We start from the raw sequence: 22,553 nt of genomic DNA on the forward strand, positions 1-22,553 counted from the left end.
ACTCTCAAAATTTATTTATCTAAGACATATCCACTCGTACAAGAACCACAGGGTTTGACATGCACTTATTTCATCACAAGATTAGCCTCATTAAAATCTATACATCTAGTGAAGACACCATAATAGCCATGCTAATATAGATTACCTCCTATGGTGGTGAATTAGGAGAACGACGTATGAGGTTTTAGCGTCTGTTTTGGGATAAGTTTTGTTGAAGGGTACCATCTTTAAAGTATGTATAAATGTCTTTGTACCAGGGTGATTGGGGACCAATTATATTGCACACCATCTCTGTGTGATATATTTCAAACGTGGGTTGGATAAGTTGCTCAACCATGAATTTATATTGTGGGTTGTTTAACTCAATGTCAAGAAGAGATCCTAAACTTGCCATTGCATCAAAAACTTTGTTCTATACCCTTGGAATCTGATCAAACGTGATAGATTGGAATTTTTTCTTAAGATCATCTACCATTCTTTTATAGGGTAATAACTTGTCATCCTTGGTTTGATAGTCATCATTGAATTTCCTAATAACCATCTGAGAATCTCTATAGACTTGTAGTTCCTTGATGTTCCAATGGATGCCTACCTTAAGACTCATTATGAAACATTCATACTCAACTATGTTGTTTATACACAAAAAGGTCAACTTGAATGATTTGGGAATGAATTATCCTTGGGGGTGACAAAAAGAAATCATGCCCCTGATCCTTTCTAAGTGTGAAAATTGTCAAAATAGAGCTTCCATGGGGATTGTGTTGTGATAGTGCAAACATAATCATCAGGGAATCTATAACCAACAAATAAGAATTGACTAATGGTGTCTCAACTAGGTGATTTTTAATGACCTATAACTTAATAGCCTTCCTACCTATATATTGGATATCAAATTTGCTGAGAAGCATAACCCATTTTTTCATGCAACCAGTGAGAGTTCTCATAGATAGAAAATACTTCATGGGATCAATCTTGCAAATGAACTTAACATTATGACTCAACATGTAGTGTCTAACCTTTTCATAGCAAAAGACAACAACTAAAAATGCTTTTTCCATGGGGGCATAGTTAAGTTCATATTCGATCAAGGTATGACTGATGTAGTAGATAACACGTTCTTTTCCTTGATCATCATGTTTGGCGAGTAGTGCCCCTAATAAAACTAGAGTGATTGAGATATACAAAAGCAAAGGTCAGCTTGGAACTGGTGGCATTAATATTGGGTGATGAACTTGTAGTGTCATAAAATTGCAACCCTAGCAATTTTAAAATGCATTAGGATCCTCACGCACACGAGATCGAATCCTCTAGCTTGATCAGAGACCAGAGATTTCTCAACCATCAGAAACAACTTCTTTCTTGGCCTTTGCATCACCCCGTCTGCACTCTGCCCTAGAGAAAGGGGTAGGACAGGGGTGTGGCTCCCTTGTCCCTACCCTATTTTGGGGCAGGATCCTTCCTAGGGTTGTATTGTTGGTTGTGCATTGGGCGGGAAACTCCCCCGATGTCGACCTGTGATGAAAATCAAATCCACTAACATGTATTTAAGAGGCATTCATCCTTTGATTTGCATAGGTTGGAAAGGTGGAAGGTGGATAAGTTCAAGTTGCATGAGCGATTGAGCATTGAAGCATTCTTCTCCAGCATTGAGCATTCTCAAGTCTCCCTTCAAGGCTAGGTGTTGCATTCAAGTCAAGGATTCAATCATTGAAGAGGAGATTGATTTCAAAATTTAATTCCACACAAGCACTTCTATCAACATTGCTATCACAACCTCGTTTGAGGTGATTTACAATTCAGTCTTTCATTTACATCTACTTGCAAGTACTTTCTTTCATTACTTGGTTAATTCCAAAACTGGGGTTTGACCTAAAGGCAAACCCTCAATCCCAACCCATTTTCCTCTCTTTTTTATGTGTAGGTTGCAGGTGCGCAACTTTACTTTTGGATTTGGGCTTCATTTGCGAAGGCAAAAAAACCCTTTTTGTTTCGTAGATTTTTTGAAGGACCATGTAAATTCCCACCATGGTCCGAGCAACTTTTCCTCAAATTCACAGGGTGACTTCATCTCGACATATTACTGCCAGATCCAGTTGCACAACTTCATCCCATGTTCCGATCTTAAGTTATAGTCAGTTCTTTATCACTTTTGCACTACATAATTCAATCAATTCCTTTCCATTTTCAAATAAGGAAGAGAGGATCAACTTTTCATTCCCATTTCATTCAGATTTCAATCTTCATCCTTGAAGGTTGAATCTAGTGAATTTCCTCTCCTCTTCCAAATGTAATTTGATGAAAAGTGTTTGAAGGGTAATTGTTAGAGTTATATTTTATTAGCTAATAATTATTTATTTAATTATTAGTCTATTATACTCTATGCTTAAGATAAACTTAGGAATCTTATAATTCTTTAGGGTTTTCACTTGTAGGGTTTCGATTATCCTCTTATAAGGATTTTCTCTTTGTATTTTCATAATAACTATAATTATTGAATTGCATTCTTGTTTCACAATCAATGACTCCTCTTTTTTGGATCTTTGAATTTTGGCCTCCATAGCTTTTTTGCTTCTCTCCTTCTGTGATAGGTTTGCATGCAGGTGATCTTTGGGAGTTGTAGAGTTAAGTTTTCCTCAACTCCAATATGGTATCAGAGCTCCAGATTTGTATGCCTTTGTTCTCTTCGTGAGAGATTTTGGGCTTTGTTGTTCAGATCTGTATATTTGGAGGTTTGTGCAGTTGTTGTTTTCCATTTCTTGGGGTAGCTGATTTTTTGGTACAGTTTGGTGCCAAAAGAACCTCACAGTTCGATTCAAGAGGCCGTTTCGCACAAATTTTGATATAAAATTCAATATATTTTGGTGTGAAGTCTTCGAGAGGCAAATGTTTTTTAGGCCCTAGGCATATATATATATATATTTGGTAGTTTTACGACTTGCCTAGGCCGAACCAGTCACAGTTGAGTCGCCGATGGTTTGTAACCCGTCGAGGCCAGCCTGGTGGTTTACGATTGACGGTCTTTACACTGTTGGCCTCCCTCTCTCACTTTTGATCATCATGGCGGTCTTTTAACCGCAGCCCCCAGAGCCACCTACCGGTGCCATATGCCAGGAGCCGTTGTCACCTACTGCCAACACTTCGCCTGGCCCGCCTGCCGTCCAACCTGACCGCTCAGTCTTGCTGCCCCTACCAACCCGCTGGATGCCCGCCCTTTGCCTACTCCACCCGGCCGTTGCCTGACCGCCACCTAGACACCACCTCCCTGCCACCAGCAGGGGGACTGTTTTTCATAAAGCTGTTTTTTGGGAGGCTATTGGTTTTTTTGCCATAACTTGGGCAAATGGAGTGTTTTTTTGCAAAACCTTATATTGTTGGAAATCTCTTTCTGAGCTCTATCCAGATTTGGAGGTTTGAATTTTTTATTTTGCTTTTTTGATGGTATTTTTTGCTGTCCAAGCAAGAGGTTCATTTTTACACTCCAGGAGACATAACTTGAGCATCCTAACTCTATTTTTCAAAAACTTTATATCGTTAGAAAGCTTGTTCTGTGTACTTTTCAGTCATATAAGTTTTCTTTCCAAATTATTCTCTAGGTATATTTTATTCAAGTTTTTTTCTTTTCAGCACTCTGGTGAATATCTTGGATGTTTTAGGTCCTGGAATCTCTTTCTTTGAGTAAGATGTCTAGTCTTTGGCTGTTTTTTCTATTTCCAGTATTCTATCTCTTCCGATCATTGTAGCATTTTATTTATGCAAACGCACTGAGATAAAGTGCCACCATGCATTGTATCCTTGTGATCTTGCACATCTTGTGCCTTATTGTACATGCACTACTTATAAAGTGTCATGAGGGGGTTGTTGTTTGTCTTTGTTTTCCATCTACCTTTGTCACATGAGTGTTCCTTTCATGACATTAACCTCATGATGTGTGTGTTGTCCTCATTTTTGGATTCTCAAAAATGTGACAAACCCTATAAATTTTTGCCTAAAAAGTGTCATTTTTGTCTCCAAGGCATGTTTTACGAGGTACAAAACTCACATTTGATAGTGTCAAATAATTGGGGGTGTCTTTGCCATCATTGTGCAAGTTTTGGTGAGTTTTGGTCTTCCTTTTCCTAGCTTTCTATGCGATTTTGGGTTTCAAAACATTCACTGTAGAATGAAAATTTTTACTCTGTGGCACACTTCCTGAGATAGAAATTCACCCCATTCTTGGGCTAGATCGATTGTTGATCCATCCCCAAGCTACGTTTTGAATTTCGTCGTGTTTCGAGTCCGTTTGCTATGTTTTTGCTTCAATGTAGGGGAATTTTTCAATGATTACCAATAACTTGTAATTTGTTTTTCAAACCCCCCGTGAAGCTTTTTAGGCTTGTAGGGGAATTTTTCTCCAATTGCAAGTTTTTATAAAACTTGTTATGGGGGTTTTAAAACCCCCATTACCAGTAGCTTCACTTTAAGTGTTTAAAAACTTGTAAATGAGATTTTAAAACACCTTTACATGTCTTTATAACTTAAAGTTGTTTTTATAATGTTAAAATCAAACTTGTAAATGGGATTTTAAAACCCCTATACATGTTTTAAGTGAAATCACTTGTAAAGAGAATTCTATTTCCCTATTACAAGTAATTTTACTTGTAATTTCTTTTCTAAAACCCGATTTTGCTTATAAAGTGCATTTTTGACATTTTAAACTTGCTATTTGGTCAAAAAATCCCGATTTTGCCTAACATGTTGAAAAAGTGAAATTTTAAACTTGCTATATCCTCCAAAAAACCTGATTTTCATTGTTTCATGCATTTTAAACTTGCTATTTATTCCAAAAAACCCGAATTGCAAGAAAAAAATGTTGTTTTGAGGATTTTAAGCAAATTTTTTTGGAGGATTTTAAGAAATTTTTTGTGGAGGAAGGCGTTTAGGATTCCTTCCTATTTACATGCATTTTTAGACACCTTTCATGCCACATGGAGGTTAAGATTGCTAGTTTTTAGGTTTATAACAACAAACACGTTTTTGCCAAAAAACCACGTTTTTCTTCATTAAAGATGCCACAAATCAGCAATCTTATGAATCGTTTTGGCTTGGTATGCTAAGGTGTTGAGGTTAGAAAGAGTCTTGGCCACTTTCCATGCCATTTTCCATGCATTTGACACCATGTTTTTCAGTTTTGGGCATTTTTTCAAAAACGTGGCTAGGGTTTTGGAATGCGGTTAATTTCTTTTTAAGAGTTCTCCTTCCTTCTTTCAAAGATTGATCATCTTTTTGAATAAGGCATTTTCAGATTGGAGAAAGGTAATATTTTTTTTCTTCTTGTTTCATTTTTCTTGTTTTCAAATATGTTGGTTCTTCACCAAAAATCAGTTTTGTGAGAGAGATTTTCCCCTTTGTAAAGCAATTTTAGAATTGCATTGTTCTTCCCCATTTTCCATCTTTACTTGTACTCGGCATTTTAAATCCCGATTACAAGTTGGATGAAAATAATTGTTCTTCCCTTACGGATAAAATATTTAACCATCTTTTGTTTAAATTCCAAGTTTCGAAGATGAAAAATACCCATTCTTTCAAAATGGGGTTTTTAGAACCGGATTACATGTTGAAAGTTCTTCCCATTTTCTTGAAGATGATCTTCCCAAAATCTTTTCATATTCATTTCCATCATCCGTACATACCATTTCATCCACTCATTTCACACTTTCATTCATTTTCCCCATTTAAAGTCTACCTGCGGTTAGCCATCTAGAACCCGAAATTGGTCCAAAATGCACTCAAAAAACACTTGAAAATGACTTCTAAAGGTCCAATTACAAGTGCAAACTTGTGTTTACCCATTACACATATGAAGTTGCATTTTTGTTCTCCACAATTGTAAGTTAATGCTCTTGTTTTTTCCACACATGTAATGCAGCTTCCAAAACCCGAAATTCACTTGTGAGCCCATTTTTGCATCAATTTCTCTCTTCCCTTGTCAGTCCGGTTTGCACACATGATCTACCAAATCAATGGATCAAGGCATGGGCCTTATTTTGCAAGAAGATTTCAAGAATGAAGGATGATACAAGGAAGAGATACAACAACAATTCATGGTTGAGAGCATAGAATGCTTTCAAGACAAAGATGGTCATGACATGAAAATAGGAAGGCCACCCTTTCCCTCTTGAAAAGCTAGTACTACCCCAAGCAAGAAGATAAGGATGCAAGTTCCCATTCCAATTCAAGATGTCTTTACCAATCCATAATACTTCAACTTCTAGCATCCTGAAGCGACATGAAGATCATCACAGACAAAGGATGATGCAGTTAGAGTCATGTCTTTAGACACATAGAATAGTTTTAGTTATGCATTTATAATTTCATTTTGACAAGTTACATGTAAAAGTATTTTTTGTAAAAAACAAGTTACACATTACTTGCACTTTTGTAGTTACATGTAAGGCAACTACAAGTTGTGTCTGATTAGGACTGTAGTTGGAATAATTCTTAGTTAGTTATTGAATAAGTCTTGGTGGTTGAGATAATCTCTCAAGCTAGTTAGGATCCTCCCACCTTTTTCTCAAGGCTCCTCTTCTATAAATACTGGAGGGGTCTATTGTAATAGATATCTTTTGGAAAGCAAGCAAAAACTCTGCCAAATTTACAACAAGAAGTCTTTGAGCTTATGTATGTGAATTGAAAGTTTTGAAGAATAATAAAGAAGGATTACTCAAGTTTTGAGTCTTTGAGCTACATGTTTGAGTTTTAATCTTTTTATTTCTTCCATGCAAAGTGTTTCTAAAGGAGCTTAGTCTAATATGATTTGGAGTCTTTGAGCTGCAAGTAGAGAAGATTAATTAAAATAGGAAAATCTCTAGAATGAGAAGCAAGTCTTTGAGCTTGCATTAGTTTTTGTCTTTGTGTTGAAATAATAGATTATTCCAGTCTTTGAGCTATTTTCTTTTAATCGTTGTAAAATTTAGTATACCAAAGGGTAGATAGGACTTCCAATAGTCAAGTCTTTGAGCTTGATATTGTTGTCTTGTCCCGAAGGAAGTGATGAGAGTCTTTGAGCTTTCAGGAAACTTCATTTCCTTTCTCTCATTTCCATTTGATGTTGTTACCATTATTATACATTTTCTTGCTATCACTTTTCTAAGGAGAGAAAAGGATATAGGCTTCCTTGAAGAAAGAAGGAAGACTGTTGTCCCATCCTATTTTTATTTCAGTTTTAGATAGATAGGGGGAGCCTTCCCTTAATTAGGAGAGTTTCATACTCACACACTGTGGTTGAAGCCACAATTTTGTTTGCTTTCACGAGTGTAAATTTTTTTCAACCAATAATGTGTCAAGTGAGTGTTCCTTCCTCGACACTATGTAATTTCTCTGCACCTTCGATGTTCCTGGTTCTTTGTCATGCAATTCTTGTTGATCATTCTTTTCAGTGTACCTATCCCTCTCACTTTTTAGCATTATGGGGAGTTTTGTCATGTTGTTCTAATTCTTCCTTGGTTCGATTGATTAGCTCTTCAGGCTTTGGTGTTTCATGCCATTTGTATCTTCGAGTTCAGTTGTTTTCCTTTTTTTGCCATCTGATTCGAGTAATGTCATTTGAGGGCACTCATGCATATCACTTATCTACCTAGTCATGTTTTATTGCAGTGGAGGTTCTTTAGATCAACATTTATTCTTCGACAATGTTTGCAGCTATTTCATGTTTCAGTGGTGTTCTTCATGCTCTTTTTTTTGTTTGGAGGCTTGTTAGTCCTTCACTTGAGCTTTCATCTCTTCTTGGAGATGAGTTTTGTTCCCACGAGGTTTTCTCTTTCTTATCCACTTTACAAAGATTTTATTGTACTTGGGTACCTCATCAGGCCTAGTTGTCTGGATCCATTGTTGCTTTCATGCATTTTTTACATATTTTTTAGTCCTTAGTTGTTTTTTAGATAATCCCTAAGTTCATCTTAAGGGGGGGGTGGTAGAGTTATCTTTTATTAGCTTATAATTATTTATTTAATTATTAGTCTATTATACTCTATGCTTAAGCTAAACTTAGGAATCTTATAATTCTTTAGGGTTTAGAGTATCCTCTTATAAGGATTCTCTCTTTGTATTTTCATAATAACTGTAATTATTGAATTGCATTCTTGTTGCACAATCAATATGACTCCTCTTTTCTGGATCTCTGAATTTTGGCCTCCCTAGCATTTTTGCTTCTCTCCTTCTATGATAGGTTTGCATGCAGGTGATCTTTGGGAGCTGTATAGTTGATTTTTCCTCAACTCCAATAGTAATCAATAGTGAAACTCTCATCTCTCCTTGAGGGAAAGTGTAGTCTTCCTTTTGATCTCATCATTAACTATTTTTCCACATTACCTGTGGGTGAACCTGATGCCTTGCATGCTTTCCTTTGAATAAAATTGCATATTTTTTTTATTTACAAGTTTCAATTTTCTGCAAGCTTAGTGGTTAAACCATTCAAAATCCTAGTTTTTAAATTTAAAAATGAACTTGTAATTTGTAAAAATTGCTTGTGGTAATCTTAGATCTGAAAATTGTTTTGATTGTTAAATTCAATTTCCTCATTGTCTTGTTCAATTTGCAAATAAAATTTATAAAATTAAGAGGTTACTTGTTAAAACCCTAATTTTCAAAAATCATCTTGAACTTGTGCAAAAATTGGATTTCCATTCAATTTTCAGATTTCTGCTTGTTCTCAGATTTGTCTTCATTCCTACAATTCAAATTTTCAATTTTCCCCATTTTACCCAAAACTCAAATTTTAAAATTAAGTGGTTAGGTCATAAAACCCTAATTTTCAAATTTAATTAGATTTTGTACAAATTTCAAATCAATTTCATTCCAATTTAGAGTTCTAAATATTTTCCAAGGTGTCCCTATCCATTAGGTTTGACCTTTTTTAAAATTGCAATTCCATTCCTTTTTCTTCAAAACCCTAATAGGGTCCTATCTTTACATTTGCACCTTCATTTCGACCATCTAGAGATCATAAAATTCGCCAATTTTTTGGGGTTATCTTTAAAATCATCATAATATCCATCCCTGAAAATTTCAAAAAAATTTGGTCGGACCATGTGCGTTCCCGCCATGGTCCTCAACTTTTTTCCCAAAATTTCGGGAGACTGTTATGACTGTATTTAATAGCTTAAATCCAAAAGATTGGTTGATTTTGATGATTTTTGATCCCTCTAGAATCGGAAATACCTCCAAAATTCAACATTTCACATCTCAAGAAAAAATTTAAAATTAAGAGGTTAATTATAGTCTACCCCGATTTTAAAATTAAATGGTATTCCCTTGGCCCTAATTTTAAAATTCCAATTTCCTTTCATTTTTGGAAATTGTGTCATCCTCTTCCCCCAACAAAGTTCAAATTGTGTAATCATTATTTTCTTAAATTTTGCATTACTCAATTTTTAAAATTTAAATTTTCTCTCTAGTGCATGAGTTTTACCACTATTAGTCCTACCTATCCTATCCCCGTTAGATGAAGCATTAGAATTAAGGCTTCCCATGGTTTAATTATCAAGGAGATGGAGTCTAATTTGGGTGACTTCTTTAATGAGGATCATGTTAATTCTTCCCATCCTAATCATGTGCATATTCACCCTATTAACGAATTTCATGATGAAGAAGAAGCTTTAACTAGGGTTTCTATAGATCAACTTTCCACATTGGACAATCAATTTGATAGCTTTCAACAATGGATGTCCCAGGAATACCCTAATAGTGAATCTCTTCCATTAATTGAAGGCCTTAAACGCATGATTCAAAGTTATAAGAATGAAATCGATATATTGTGTGGCATTGCACATATTGTTGATTCTAATGTCATGCCTATCAAGATTTGTGCCAAAACCCTAGGTTATTCACAATCTCCAACACAATTCAATCCTTCAATTCCTTTGACACTCTTATGACTAGTATTCTGATTTTTACCTCCAACATCATGGCTACTTCAACTCAAAATGTCATTCCTACAACCATTGATCATGGGGGAAACCTCTCTTCTTCATTTAATCCACAATATTTACCTATTACTTCCATGAGTGTTCCTATTATTCCTCAACCAATCAGTGCGACACAAAGGGGAAATTCCTTCAACAACTTTATTCCTCCTTTAAGTGTCCCTTTTCCTACCCAATCATCACCTATCCCTACTTATCATAATGTCCCACCACATTATTCTTAGGCCATGCCTTCTTTCAATAACATCACACCACCTTCTAAATCACCTATGTCTAACATCAGTTCTTCTACCGAAATGACAATTAACAATCTTGCTCAAACTGTGTCTTTCTTACAACAACAAATTGCTTCTATGAGTCAATCCAAGTTGTGTGCCCACCTTTGATGTTGCGAGCCCACTTTCTCTTGATAATGTTAAAGTCATGCCACCTAAACATGTTGAGATCCCTCAATTCGAACTCTATAATTGAAAAGCTGATCCTCTTACGCATTTCAAAACATTTCAAACCTTGTGTACCGATTTTGCTTATGATCAAAGATTGCTTGCAAAATTGTTTATAAGAACACTAAGAGATGAGGTTTTACAATGGTATTGCTCTTTGCCTTCTTATTCCATCACTTCCTTTCAACAAATGGCAAATTCTTTCATCCAACAATTTCAAAACAAGATTGGTCCTAAAATCACTTTGACTGATTTAATGCATTGTAAACAAGGTGTTAAAGAAAAAGTGACTAATTTCATTGGTAGATATAAGCATTTGTGTGCTCAAATTTCTTTTCATGTACTTGATAATGATATTCAGACAATTTCCATTTCTAATTTACAAAAAGATATCAAGGAAAAACCTCATTTGTCTGAGTTTACTTCCTTTCCGCAGTTGTGCGCAACACTCCATAATTATCAATTGGTTGTGAGTAAAATGGAGCAATCCACTCCTATGGCTTGAAGTGATAAGGGGGAGAGTGTTCAACAACCGTTTGTGAAGTTCAAACCAACAAAAAGCTTCATCAAGTTCAATGATCCAATCAACAACCACAATGTGAATGCTACAACATGTGTGCCTTCTATTTCTAATTTTTTCCAAAGAGAAAGAGACTTTACTTCCTTGAATGAGTCTTTAAATAGTATTATGTCTTAGTTGTTGCACAAAAATGTTATCAAACTTCCTCCTATAAAATAAATTGATCCTTCCAAACTTGCATCCCCTTATTTTGATATTAATTTCTTTTGTCAATTTCATCGTCAACTTGATCACGATACTAAGAAATGTTTCGCATTGAAAAATAAGATTCAAGACTTGATTGATAATAATACTACATATGTGGAAAGTGTGAATGATAAATGGAATAATTCAGTAGCTCCTCCTAATCGAAATCTTAAGATTTTCACTGATCCCTTGTCATTTCATACCTCTAACGTTATTTAGATTGTGCGTAATTCTAACTCTTATGAAGAATTCACCTCTATGGCTCAAAACTTGGTTAATATGGTAGAAACACAAGATACACCTAAGGATCCTTGTATTACATTTGACCCTAGAAAGACCGTTAGAGCACTCAATGGCCATTTATACATACTTGTGAAGGTTAAGGATATCCCTTGCCGTGGTGCCCTAATTGATCCCTCTTGCATGGTTAATGCCATAACTGAAGAGTATCTTTTCACTTTAAGATTGCATAAGCCAATATATGATGCTTCTAATGTGGTTGTGAAGTTATTTGATGGATTCTCTTGTCCTACCATTGGCTCTATCACCCTTCCTATTGAAGTTCATACTAAATCCATGGATGTTGACTTTGTTATCATACCGTCTTCTAAGAAATTTCATGTGAATTTGGGCTATCCTTGGCTATCTTCCATGAAGGCTATTCCTTGTCTAACCACAAGTGTCTTAAATTTCCTCACAATGGCAAAATCATAACCTTGAACCATAGCTTATTTCATCCATTTGAAAGAAGCCCCGATGTTCCTATTGATTTCCTTTGGCCTAAACAATTCCAATCTCTTCCATCAAGGAGCAATGCTCTTTTTCAATCTTATCGAAAATGGAAGAATGATATGATTTTATCCTTAAGTAAACCTAGATCCCCAATACTTGACATCCCTTTTATTCTTCAAAATGAGGTTCTTCCCCTCATGGATAGAACTAATCTCCCTCCTAAGGAAGATCGTCAACCTATTCCTATGGATGTGACTTTACCTTCTCTTAAGGAGAACACCAATATTATTCCTAAGGTTAGACCTATACCTCCTCCTCATGGTGGACCTAGTCTCCTCCCTACACCTAATATTCCTCATTTCTATGGCACAGTTCCACCTCCTTCCTCTTATCGAGAGAAGAGGCTCATTTCTTCTATTGTTCAACCAAAAAGACCTCAACCTAAACCTTCAACTATCAGGGAGAGAAACATTCTTAGTTTTTCAAATGTTCCTTCTCCTTCTCAGCCTTCCACTAAGACTCAACGAAATTGTTGTGCAAGAGAATGCCAACAAAGACGTCATGTTCCACCTCGTGAAACTGTCCCTCAAAATACTCAATCTCCTCAGGCTCTAACAGTTGATATGATTCCCTTTTCTTGTAACCAAGATGTTCAACCAACATCTCCATATCATAAGTTGCACAAAACATGTGATGGTTTTACTCCTATTCATGTTCTTGCTCCTCTTTCTCTAAAATTTGATGAAGAAATGGATGAAAATGTTATTCATAAAGGCAATACAACTCCTAATGCTTCTGATAGTGAGTATGAGTATGTTTATGTGGACACACATTTATCAACTAAATTTTCACAAACCCTAATCCTAGCTCCTAGAATCGAACAAAGTGACTTACAACATGAGCATAGTCCTTGTTTGGAACTTGTGATAGCTCCATCTACTGTGCTCAATGTCGCTCCTTTGGAATTTTGCTCACCTTCCCAAAATAGTGATCAGCAAGATCAGGAGGCGGATGTCGTGCTAGATTAGCAATATTAGCATTGCAGATCTTTTTCTCTCTGCTTTCTTTCTCTTTTGTGACCATTATTCTATATGTATCCATATTCTTATATTGTTCCCTTAATGTCTACTTGGGGATGATGCAAAGTATTGAGATCTTTTCTTGGTCTCTTTCATGTTGACTCAAACACATCATCTCTTCCCTTTCTTCCAAGGTAGTGTCCTTTGGGGAATGATGATTATTATATGCATATACATACATGATATACATGAGTTATCATACAACATACCGACCCTAAGGAAAGCAACACTACCTCATGTTTTTTGATTCAATAGCCTTGGGTTTATTCTCTTTCTCTTGGGTGTATCCTACCTTAAAGAAATCACTCCCAATAAGGTGCACGCGATCACTTTAATGAGGGGGCATACACTCGGCTCATATTTTCCTTCTTTGATACTTAGAATTACTTAGTGAACATTGTTTTTCTTTGTAATATTTAGTATCCTTGCTTTCATGACTCATAGTGAAGGGAACTTTTCTACTTACAGTCATGGTTCTCCCCTTCTCGATCTTCCCTTTTACTTTGTCAATCAAAGTCGTAAGATCCTAAGTCCACTAGAGGCTTGGCGCATCTTGCCTCCTTGACGTGGTAAAAGTATTTCAATCTTGTTTCCTTGTACTTTACCAATAGTATTGGTACACACTTATACTCCCACTAAAGTGGGGACTAAATGTATTGTCATAAAATTGTGATGCTAGCAATTCTTGACTATATTAGGGTCCTCACGCATACAAGATCAACTCTAGCCTTATCGGAGATTGAAGATTGATCAACCCTAAGAAACAACTTCTTTCTTGGTCTCTGCATCACCCCATCTGCACTCTGCCCTGGAGAAAGGGGTAGGACAGGGGCATGGCACCACTATCCCCCCTTAGATAGGGGTGTGGTGCCTTTGTCCTCCCAGGACAGGGGTGTGGTGCCCCTATCCCTGCTCTATTTTGGGGTAGGACCCTTCCTAGGGTTGCATTGTTGGTTGTGCATTGGGTGGGAAACTCCCCCGATGTCAACCTGTGACGAAAATCAAATCCACTAACATGCATTTAAGGGGAATTCATCCTCTCATTTGCATAGGTTGGAAAGGTGGAAGTTGGATAAGTTCAAGTTGCATGAGCAATCGAGCATTCAAGAGTATTCAAGAATTCAAGCATTCTTTTCCAACATTGAGCATTCTCAAGTCTCCCTTCAAGTCTCCCTTCAAGTATAGGTGTTGCATTCAAGTCAAGGATTCAACCATTGAAGAGGAGATTTATTTCAACATTCAATTTCAATGTAATGGTAGGAAAATGGTGACTAATAGATCAAGAAGGAAACTACCCTTTCCCTCAAAGAGAGTTGAGATTTTTCTATTGATTACCATTCAAGCACTTTTCACCATGTTACATTAGAAATAGGAGAGGATAATTCACTACATTCAATCTCGCCACATGAACATGGTAGATTGAATTCTGAATGAAGTGGGAACGATAAGTTAATCCCCCCTTCCTTGTTTGAAATGGAAAGGAATTGATTGAATTATGTAGTGCAAAAGTTACAAAAAATTGATTATAACTTGAGATCAGAATATGGGATGAAGTTGTGCACCTGGATCTGGTAGTGATATGTTGAGATGAAGTCGTCCTATGAATTTGAGGAAAAGTTGCTTGGACCATGGTAGGAATGTAGACGGTCCTCCAAAAAATCCACGAAATGAAAAGGGTTCTTTTGCCTCTGCAAGTGAAGCTTGAATCTGAAAGTACAACTGCGCACTTGCAACCTACACACATAAAAGAGAGGGAAATGGGTTGGGATTGGGGTTTGCCTTTAGGTCAAACCCTAGTTTTGGAATTAACCAAGTAATGAAAGAAAGTACTTGCAAATAGTTATAAATGAAAATTGGAATTGTAAATCACCTCAAGGGAGGTTATAGTAGCAATGTTGATAGAAATGCTTGTGTGGAATTGAATGTTGAAATAAATCTCCTCTTCAATGGTTGAATCCTCTACTTGAATGCAACACCTAGCCTTGAAGGAAGACTTGAGAATGCTCAATGCTGGAAAAGAATGCTTGAATGCTTGATCACTTATGCAACCTGAATCTCTCTGACTTTGAGCTATCCAACTTATGTAAATGAGAGAATGAATTCCCCCTTAAATACATGTTAGTGGATTTGAATTTCATCACAGGTCAACATCAGGGGAGTTTCCTGCTCAATCCACAACCAAGAATGCAACCCTAGGAAGGGTCTTGCCCCAAAATAGGGCAGGGATAGGGGTTCCATGCCCCTATCCTAGGAGGATAGGGGTGCCACACCCCTATCCAAAGGGGGAAAGTGGCGCCATGCCCCTGTCCTACCCCTTTCTCTAGGGCAGAGTGCGGACGAGGTGATGCAGAAGCCAAGAAAGAAGTCATTCCCACAAGTTGAGAAATCTCTGATTAGGCTAGAGGATTCAAACTCACATGCGTGAGGACCCTAATGCAGTTGAAAATTGCTAGGGTCACAATTTTATTACACTACATCCACACAAGCACTTCTATCAACATTGCTATCACAACCTCCCTTGAGGTGATTTACAATTCAGTCTTTCATTTACATCTGCTTGCAAGTACTTTCTTTAATTACTTGGTTAATTCTAAAATTGGGGTTTGACCTAAAGGAAAACCCCCAATCCCAACCCATTTTCCTCTCTTTTGTATGTGTAGGTTGCAGGTGTGTAGCTGTACTTTCGGATTTAGGCTTCATTTGTAGAGGCAAAAAAACCCTTTTCATTTCACGGATTTTTTGGAGGACCGTGTACATTCCCGCCATGGTCCAAGCAAATTTTCCTCAAATTCACAGGGTGAATTTGTCTCGACATATTACTGCCATATCCAAGTGCACAGCTTCATCCCATGTTCCAATCTTAAGTTATAATCAGTTATTTGTCAGTTTTGCCCTACACAATTCAATCAATTCCTTTCCATTTTCAAATAAGGAAGAGGGGATCAACTTATCATTCTCATTTCATTCAAAATTCAATCTTCATCCTTGAAGGTTGAATTTAGTGAATTTCCTCTCCTCTTCCAAATGTAATTTGGTGAAAAGTGTTTGAAGGGTAATCAATAGTGAAACTCTCATCTCTCCTTGAGGGAAAGGGTAGTCTTCCTCTTTATCTCATCATTCACCATTTTTCCACTTTACAGAACCATATACTCTTTTATCTTATCGAAAGCTTGTTGGAAAGGAAAATCCCACTTGAATGTTGTCCCTTTTCATAGGAGATATGTGAAAGACTGACATTTGTCAACAAGTTGGGCTATAAATTGTCTGATGGACTAGAGTTTTCCTTGCAAGCTTCACAACTATTTTAGTGTCTTTAGAGGAGCCATTTCTAGAATTGTGTTGACCTTTTTGGGGCCAAATTCAATTCTGTGCCAAGATACAATAAAGCCTAGGAGCTTACTTGATGTAAACTTGTACTATGCAAGACGTTCAAATATGTGTTTCTGTATGGAAGCATGTTTTACTCTTGTCTTGGATTTTTCTAGTAAATTATCTACATAATCTTTCATTATCTTATGAATAAGGTCATGAAACATCACTATCATGGTGTGTTGATAGGTGGCCCCCACATTATTAAGGCCAAATGGCATGACTTGATAATACAAAGTCCCCCACATAGTACTAAATGTTGTTTTATGTTGATCTATTTGTGAAATCTTGATTTGGTTCTAACCTGAAAACCCATCCATAAGGGAAAGTATTTCATGCCTTGCTATCAGATCGACAAGGATGTCGATATTGGGAAGTGGAAAATCATCCTTCGAGCAAGCCTTGTTGAGATCTCAAAAGTTCGTGCAACTTTGAATGCCCCCATTGGGCTTGGAAATAAGTACCATATTGGAAATCCACTCATAATTGTAGACGTCAAAAATTAATTAAATTAAATATTTATTTAATTTTATCCTTCTATGTATATAATTGATTTAATTATGTTAACCTTATTCTTCTCATAATTAATTAAATTAAATTAAATTAAATTAATTTTGACACTATAGTCCATATAATTAATTTATTCAATAAATGGATTATTTCTTATTCTTCTAAAGTTCTCAAATTAATTAATTCTTCTAAATCTCCTTTTAGTTAATTAATGACAATTAATTAACTAAGTCATGTGATTCTTACAAATCACTTTCCCTAATTCTTCATTAGCCTAATTAATTATTCTAGAAGCCCACTTAACATTATTTCTTAATTTTTAACTCCACTCATTCTCTCTCCTCTTGTCAAATCCTCCTACAAATCCCACTTGTCTCCCGATCCCTCATTAATCCTACCTAATCACCTCCTTAATCATTTGCTAGTGGCTAATCCCCATGATTAGTCACCAAGTCAACCAATAGCCATAAATGGCTAAATCCACTTGTCCCCTCCTCACCTTCCAACCTTAAATACACCTAATTGGGTCATTTAAAGGAATACAAAACCTCACACTCTCCCATGCCTCTCACCTCCCAAGGAATTTTAAATTCCTTTTTCCATCTCTTTTTCCCATGCACTTCATTATTTGAGAATTTTTAATTCTCTTGTTCATTTGCCAAGGAATTTTAAATTCCTTCTTGTCTTCCCAATGTACTTGGGATATCTTCCCCATGTACATTGTGGAGTGTGGAGACAAGAAATACCTTTCTGACAAATCTCTTGGTCTCCACACCATGTCCTCTCAATGCATGTGATCCCTCTCCTTCAATCTCCACCCTTAATCCATCTTCAATCTTGACCGTCCATTCTATTGGCATATGATGAACCGGTATGATGATAATGTATGTTGTCATTGATGTCAATAAGTGCAGGTGAACTAGTATGGAGAGATGATGTGAACCGGTGTCAGGGTTTCACTAAGGTGACTACCGGTTGGTAGTCTCAACCAGAGATTTTTTTAGTAGCGAATCTTTGTCAATTGACGAATTCCGTGTTTTTTTGCATTTTTTTTTTGAGGAAATGGTGAATAGTCCAGGGCAACATCATGGTCAAATCGCCCAAAATTTTAGGGTTAACGATACACTGTATTCTAGCTTCACCATTGACCACACACCGCTCGACGTGCATGCCCATAATATTTGCCTGGCATCACTCGGACATGGGTATGAGATCACCTCCGTTATTCACCAGCAATAGTAAAATGACCACGTACCTAGGACCTAATTCATCAATGGTAAATTAAATGTTCATTGCACGTGTAAGCCAAATTTGCCAATATCAATTAAAACATTATAAGCATTCGAGGACCCATTTCGCCTTGCTTAAATTAAATGTTCATTTCACATGTCGGCCAAATTTGCCAATATCAATTAAAACATTATAAGCATTCGAGGACCCATTTCACCCCGCTTAAATTAAATGTTCATTGCATGCCCGTGCAATTCACCAAAAATGCAATCATGGATTGATATAAATACACTCTTTCTTACAATTTGTTCATGTCTGATTAGTAAATTTGGGAGCTCTTGATTCGCATTCCACAATTTGAGTTGGAACGTTGAAGTTCATTGTAGGGTAGAGGGCCAGAGTTACAATCCTACAACACAGGCCTAGGCATTCCTGATTCCCGATTCAAAGAATTGAGAAGGCATAAAGGTGAGTAATCATTTTTTCATACTTGATAGTATTAGTTTTAACTTTAATTCGTAGTGAAAGGTCAAGACTCAAGATGTCATAGTCAGACATGGGTGAGACTCCTCAGGGTGGTGAAGGGATTGAGATGTTAGACAGGGGTGAGACTAAGACTCCTCAAGGTGGTGAAGGGATTGGGATGTCAGACAAGGGTAAGACTCCTCAGGGCGGTGAAACTGAAGGTATTCGGAGGCCATCAAAATGCCCAAAACTTAAACTTAAAGATACTACATAAAGTCTTTCTTTGGAATTGGCAAAGTTTCTGGTTCATCAACTTCTGCAGTTACAGAAGCCATTCATAGTAGCTCACCACCACCACAAGGTGGGATTTTCATTGAGTTAAATGCATCAAATGAGGATGGCAATACTGGCACGGTAGAATATGTTCTAACGGATACACACAATGAGATAATTCACTCGGATGCAAATGCTAGTATTGAAGATGATGTTGGTAGGAAGAAAAGAAAAAGGAAAGTAAAACTAGGGCGAGAGTGGGAGATGACAAGGAGTTTTAAGATTGATTAGGTAGAAAAGTAACCATTCATTGAACCAGTCCCAAACAATGATGAACAACCAACATAATGCAGGTGTAAGATTTGTAGCTGGAAAACTAAAAGACAGAAGAACATGCAGCTAAAGTTTGACACCATAGAAAATCATATTGGTAAGGTTTATGAAAAACAGATCATAGACAGAAAGGAAACACCAGTAGTAAGATGGAAATCAAAGGAAGAATGTCTTCATGTTAAGTATGTCATGGAATATGAAGAGCATAACCACAAAATGACACTGATTGGTAATAGTGGATTTGGAAATACAATCAAGGCTGAGCTTGAACATGCAGCGAAAGATGCAAACCTGGCAAAGACTATTCAGATGAGTGTTATTTTTCATATTCTGTCAAGAGGGCGTCCTATGAAATATTTCCCAAAATTTAGTAATTTATTATCTTTTTTGAATGTTCCTTGCTATCCTATGTCACATTGGTCAATAAACGTTGGATGGGAAATGGAAAACTGTCTCGCTGAGGTGGAAAAGAAAAATTTACAAGAGAGTGTAAAAGAGTCAAATTTCATTTCATTAGCTATAGATGAAGTTACTGCAGTAGATAACACTGATTAGGTTTGTATGCACGTGTATACCATAAAAGAACATGTCCGCCGAGCTCATCTACTCCATGTTCGTAAAATGAGGGGAAATTCAACAACATAAATTTATATTTGGAAGTCTTTGAATGAAATTGCTGGTATGGATGACTTGACAATTGCCAAGAAGTTGGTGTGTGTTGGAGCTGTAGTAATGCAAGGTCAAAGGACCAGTCTTTGCGCAAGATTATAAACTAGTATTTCACCATACATGGTTGGCATTCACTGCATGGCCCATCAAATGAATTTAGCATATTGAATTGTAAGCAATTTCCCTACAGTATCAAAAGTTGAAGATATGGTCCAAGAGCTCCACTCATACTTCTGCCGAAGTCCTAAACGTTTTGCAAAATTTCATATTTTTGCTGAGGGAGTAACAACAGTAAACAAGCTTCTCAAAGATGTTGAGACTAGATGGATCTCCTTGCATGTACTAGGGGAATGAGTTCTAACATAATATCAATCCTTGATCGAACTAATGTATGAGCAATGCCTCACAATAGATAAAGCTCCTGATCTCTTACATAAGTTAAGTGATATAGAGACTGTTAACTTTAGCTAGTCTTCTCCCCATGCTGGATTAAATAAACAAACTTGTTAAGAAAGCCCAAGATAGAACTATGTATATCAATGAGTATAGCACTCTACGTAAAATGACATGCTTGAGCCTAGATGGTCTATATTAAGATCTAACAGGGCGAAGCCCAAATTTTTTTAGGTGGCGGATAATTATAGATTTGAATCATGTTGAAATTTTTTTACATTTCAATACAAAAAATGAGTTGTGTCTTTGTAAAAGGGTTTTAGATACCAATGCACCAATCTAAGACGGGCAAGCGAGACAGAGCACTACAAGTTAAAAAGGAAGATTTTGATAGGATTGTTAAATCTGTTAGTGATAATTTCAAGTTTATTGCATATGAACTTTCAACTGAGATTCGTGAAATATTCCCTCGAGAAGAAATACTTGAAGCCATGGGTTGTGTGTATCCTCAATTTTGGCATTCAATTGGAGATAATCCAAATGATGCAAAGATGTTTCATAAAAAAATAGAGGAATTGATATTGACATTTTCAAAAGATGCATATTGTAATGGACAACCAATAGAAGAAATTTTAAATTCAGATCATCTTTAAGAACAATGAAAAAACTTTGCATTGTTTATGAAACAATAGTTGGTTAACTTGGAGAATCCATTTGAACCTGGATCAATCAAAAGGCTTTGGAAAAGGATAGATCAAAGTGAAGCATTGCGTATTGCAATACCAGAATATTTGAAACTTGCTGATTTATGTCAAACAATGATATTGGGGTTGGTGGAAGATGAGAGAGTTTTCAGTGCATTAGGGCTTTTGAAATCAAAGAGAAGAAACCAATTAGACAAAAATTTGGAAACTTGCTTGAGGTTGTTTGTAACTTAGTATAATGTTAGAGATTTTCCATATGATAGGGTACTGGAAATTTGGAATTCCATGCGTGAAAGATGAGGGTTGTGCAACACTTTAAAAGCTGGTGGTGCTACTGCTAGTGCTAGTGCTGAGACAAATGATGGATCACAGACTTAGAGTGAGCATGAAGATGAAGAAATTTTTGAATACCTAACTCAGGATGAAGATGAACCTGTTAGTACTAGTCATTTTCCAAATTGTGAGTCCATTTGGGATATAGAAGCCTCAGACTGAGTCACTGAAGTGAATTAGAAGTCAATTTATAGGTATTTATAATTATACTACAGTTCTTGAGTCATATTACAATTTCAATTTTCAATACTATAGTTGTCATTGATGATTTTTGATATTGTACTCCTTGAATTTGTCAATCAGAACGGATACTTATTTCATATTTTTAATTGTGAATTTGAATTATTAGTAAACAATTAGAATTTGTTTTTTGAATTATTAGTAAACAATTGAATTATTAGTAAATTGGTTCCACATTATGTTGAATTGAAATGCAACGATTTGTGTCACAAGATCCATAAAATTATTCATATTGCATAACTGTTAGAACCTTTCTACTGTTCTACATTAAATGCTTAACATGATGTTCATGGCGATTAGGGTTTTGTGTTTGTTTTTTTGTCTTAGCTGGCTAGTAAACCGAAGTTGTCATGCATTGAAAATATGAGTTGTCCTCTCTTTATTTGTCCATGTCAACGTCAAGTGTGGTCAAACGGTTGGTCAGACAATGAGACATGTTTAATGTTTCATCTCTAACTCGCAGATAAATTTCATGTTTAACAATTTAAGTGGCAAGTTAGCAAGTGTTGGTTTGGGTTTAAATAGTGAGGTCTCTAGTTTTTTGAGTGTTAACATTTTATGTTAGCGAGCTGGAGATTGTTAATGAAATTTCTTTGGTTGCGAGGTCTCGAATTGGTTTGATGCCATGCATTATAGCCGCGAGAGTTAGCGAGTAAGTCATTAATGGTCTGTGTGCCACTACTCGCACCTATTTATGATAGTAATTAATATCAAATATCAATTTTTGTTGGTACTCGCTAGGTCGCTACAGTCAAGAGATAAATTTTTTTTGAGATTTTATGGTTATCGCTAGCTCGCAGGTCCTTTATCATCAAGTCAGTTTAAGTCGCGAGCTTGCAAGTACTGGGAGATTTTAGTTGTCGCTACCTCGTAAGATGTTTTGCACTTGACCATTTTATGTTCCGAGGTTGCGACTGGGTGTGATTTTATGTTATCGCAAGGTCACGAGGTGTTCACGGTTAAGTTGTTTTAATTTGCGATCATGCGATGTGATTGGTATCACAGCTTAGTTGGTTTCATCGCTTGCTCACAGGTTTTGAAGTTGTTTAGCATTT

This window comes from Cryptomeria japonica, chromosome 2 (assembly GCF_030272615.1).
Source record: "Cryptomeria japonica chromosome 2, Sugi_1.0, whole genome shotgun sequence".
Lineage (NCBI taxonomy): Eukaryota > Viridiplantae > Streptophyta > Pinopsida > Cupressales > Cupressaceae > Cryptomeria > Cryptomeria japonica.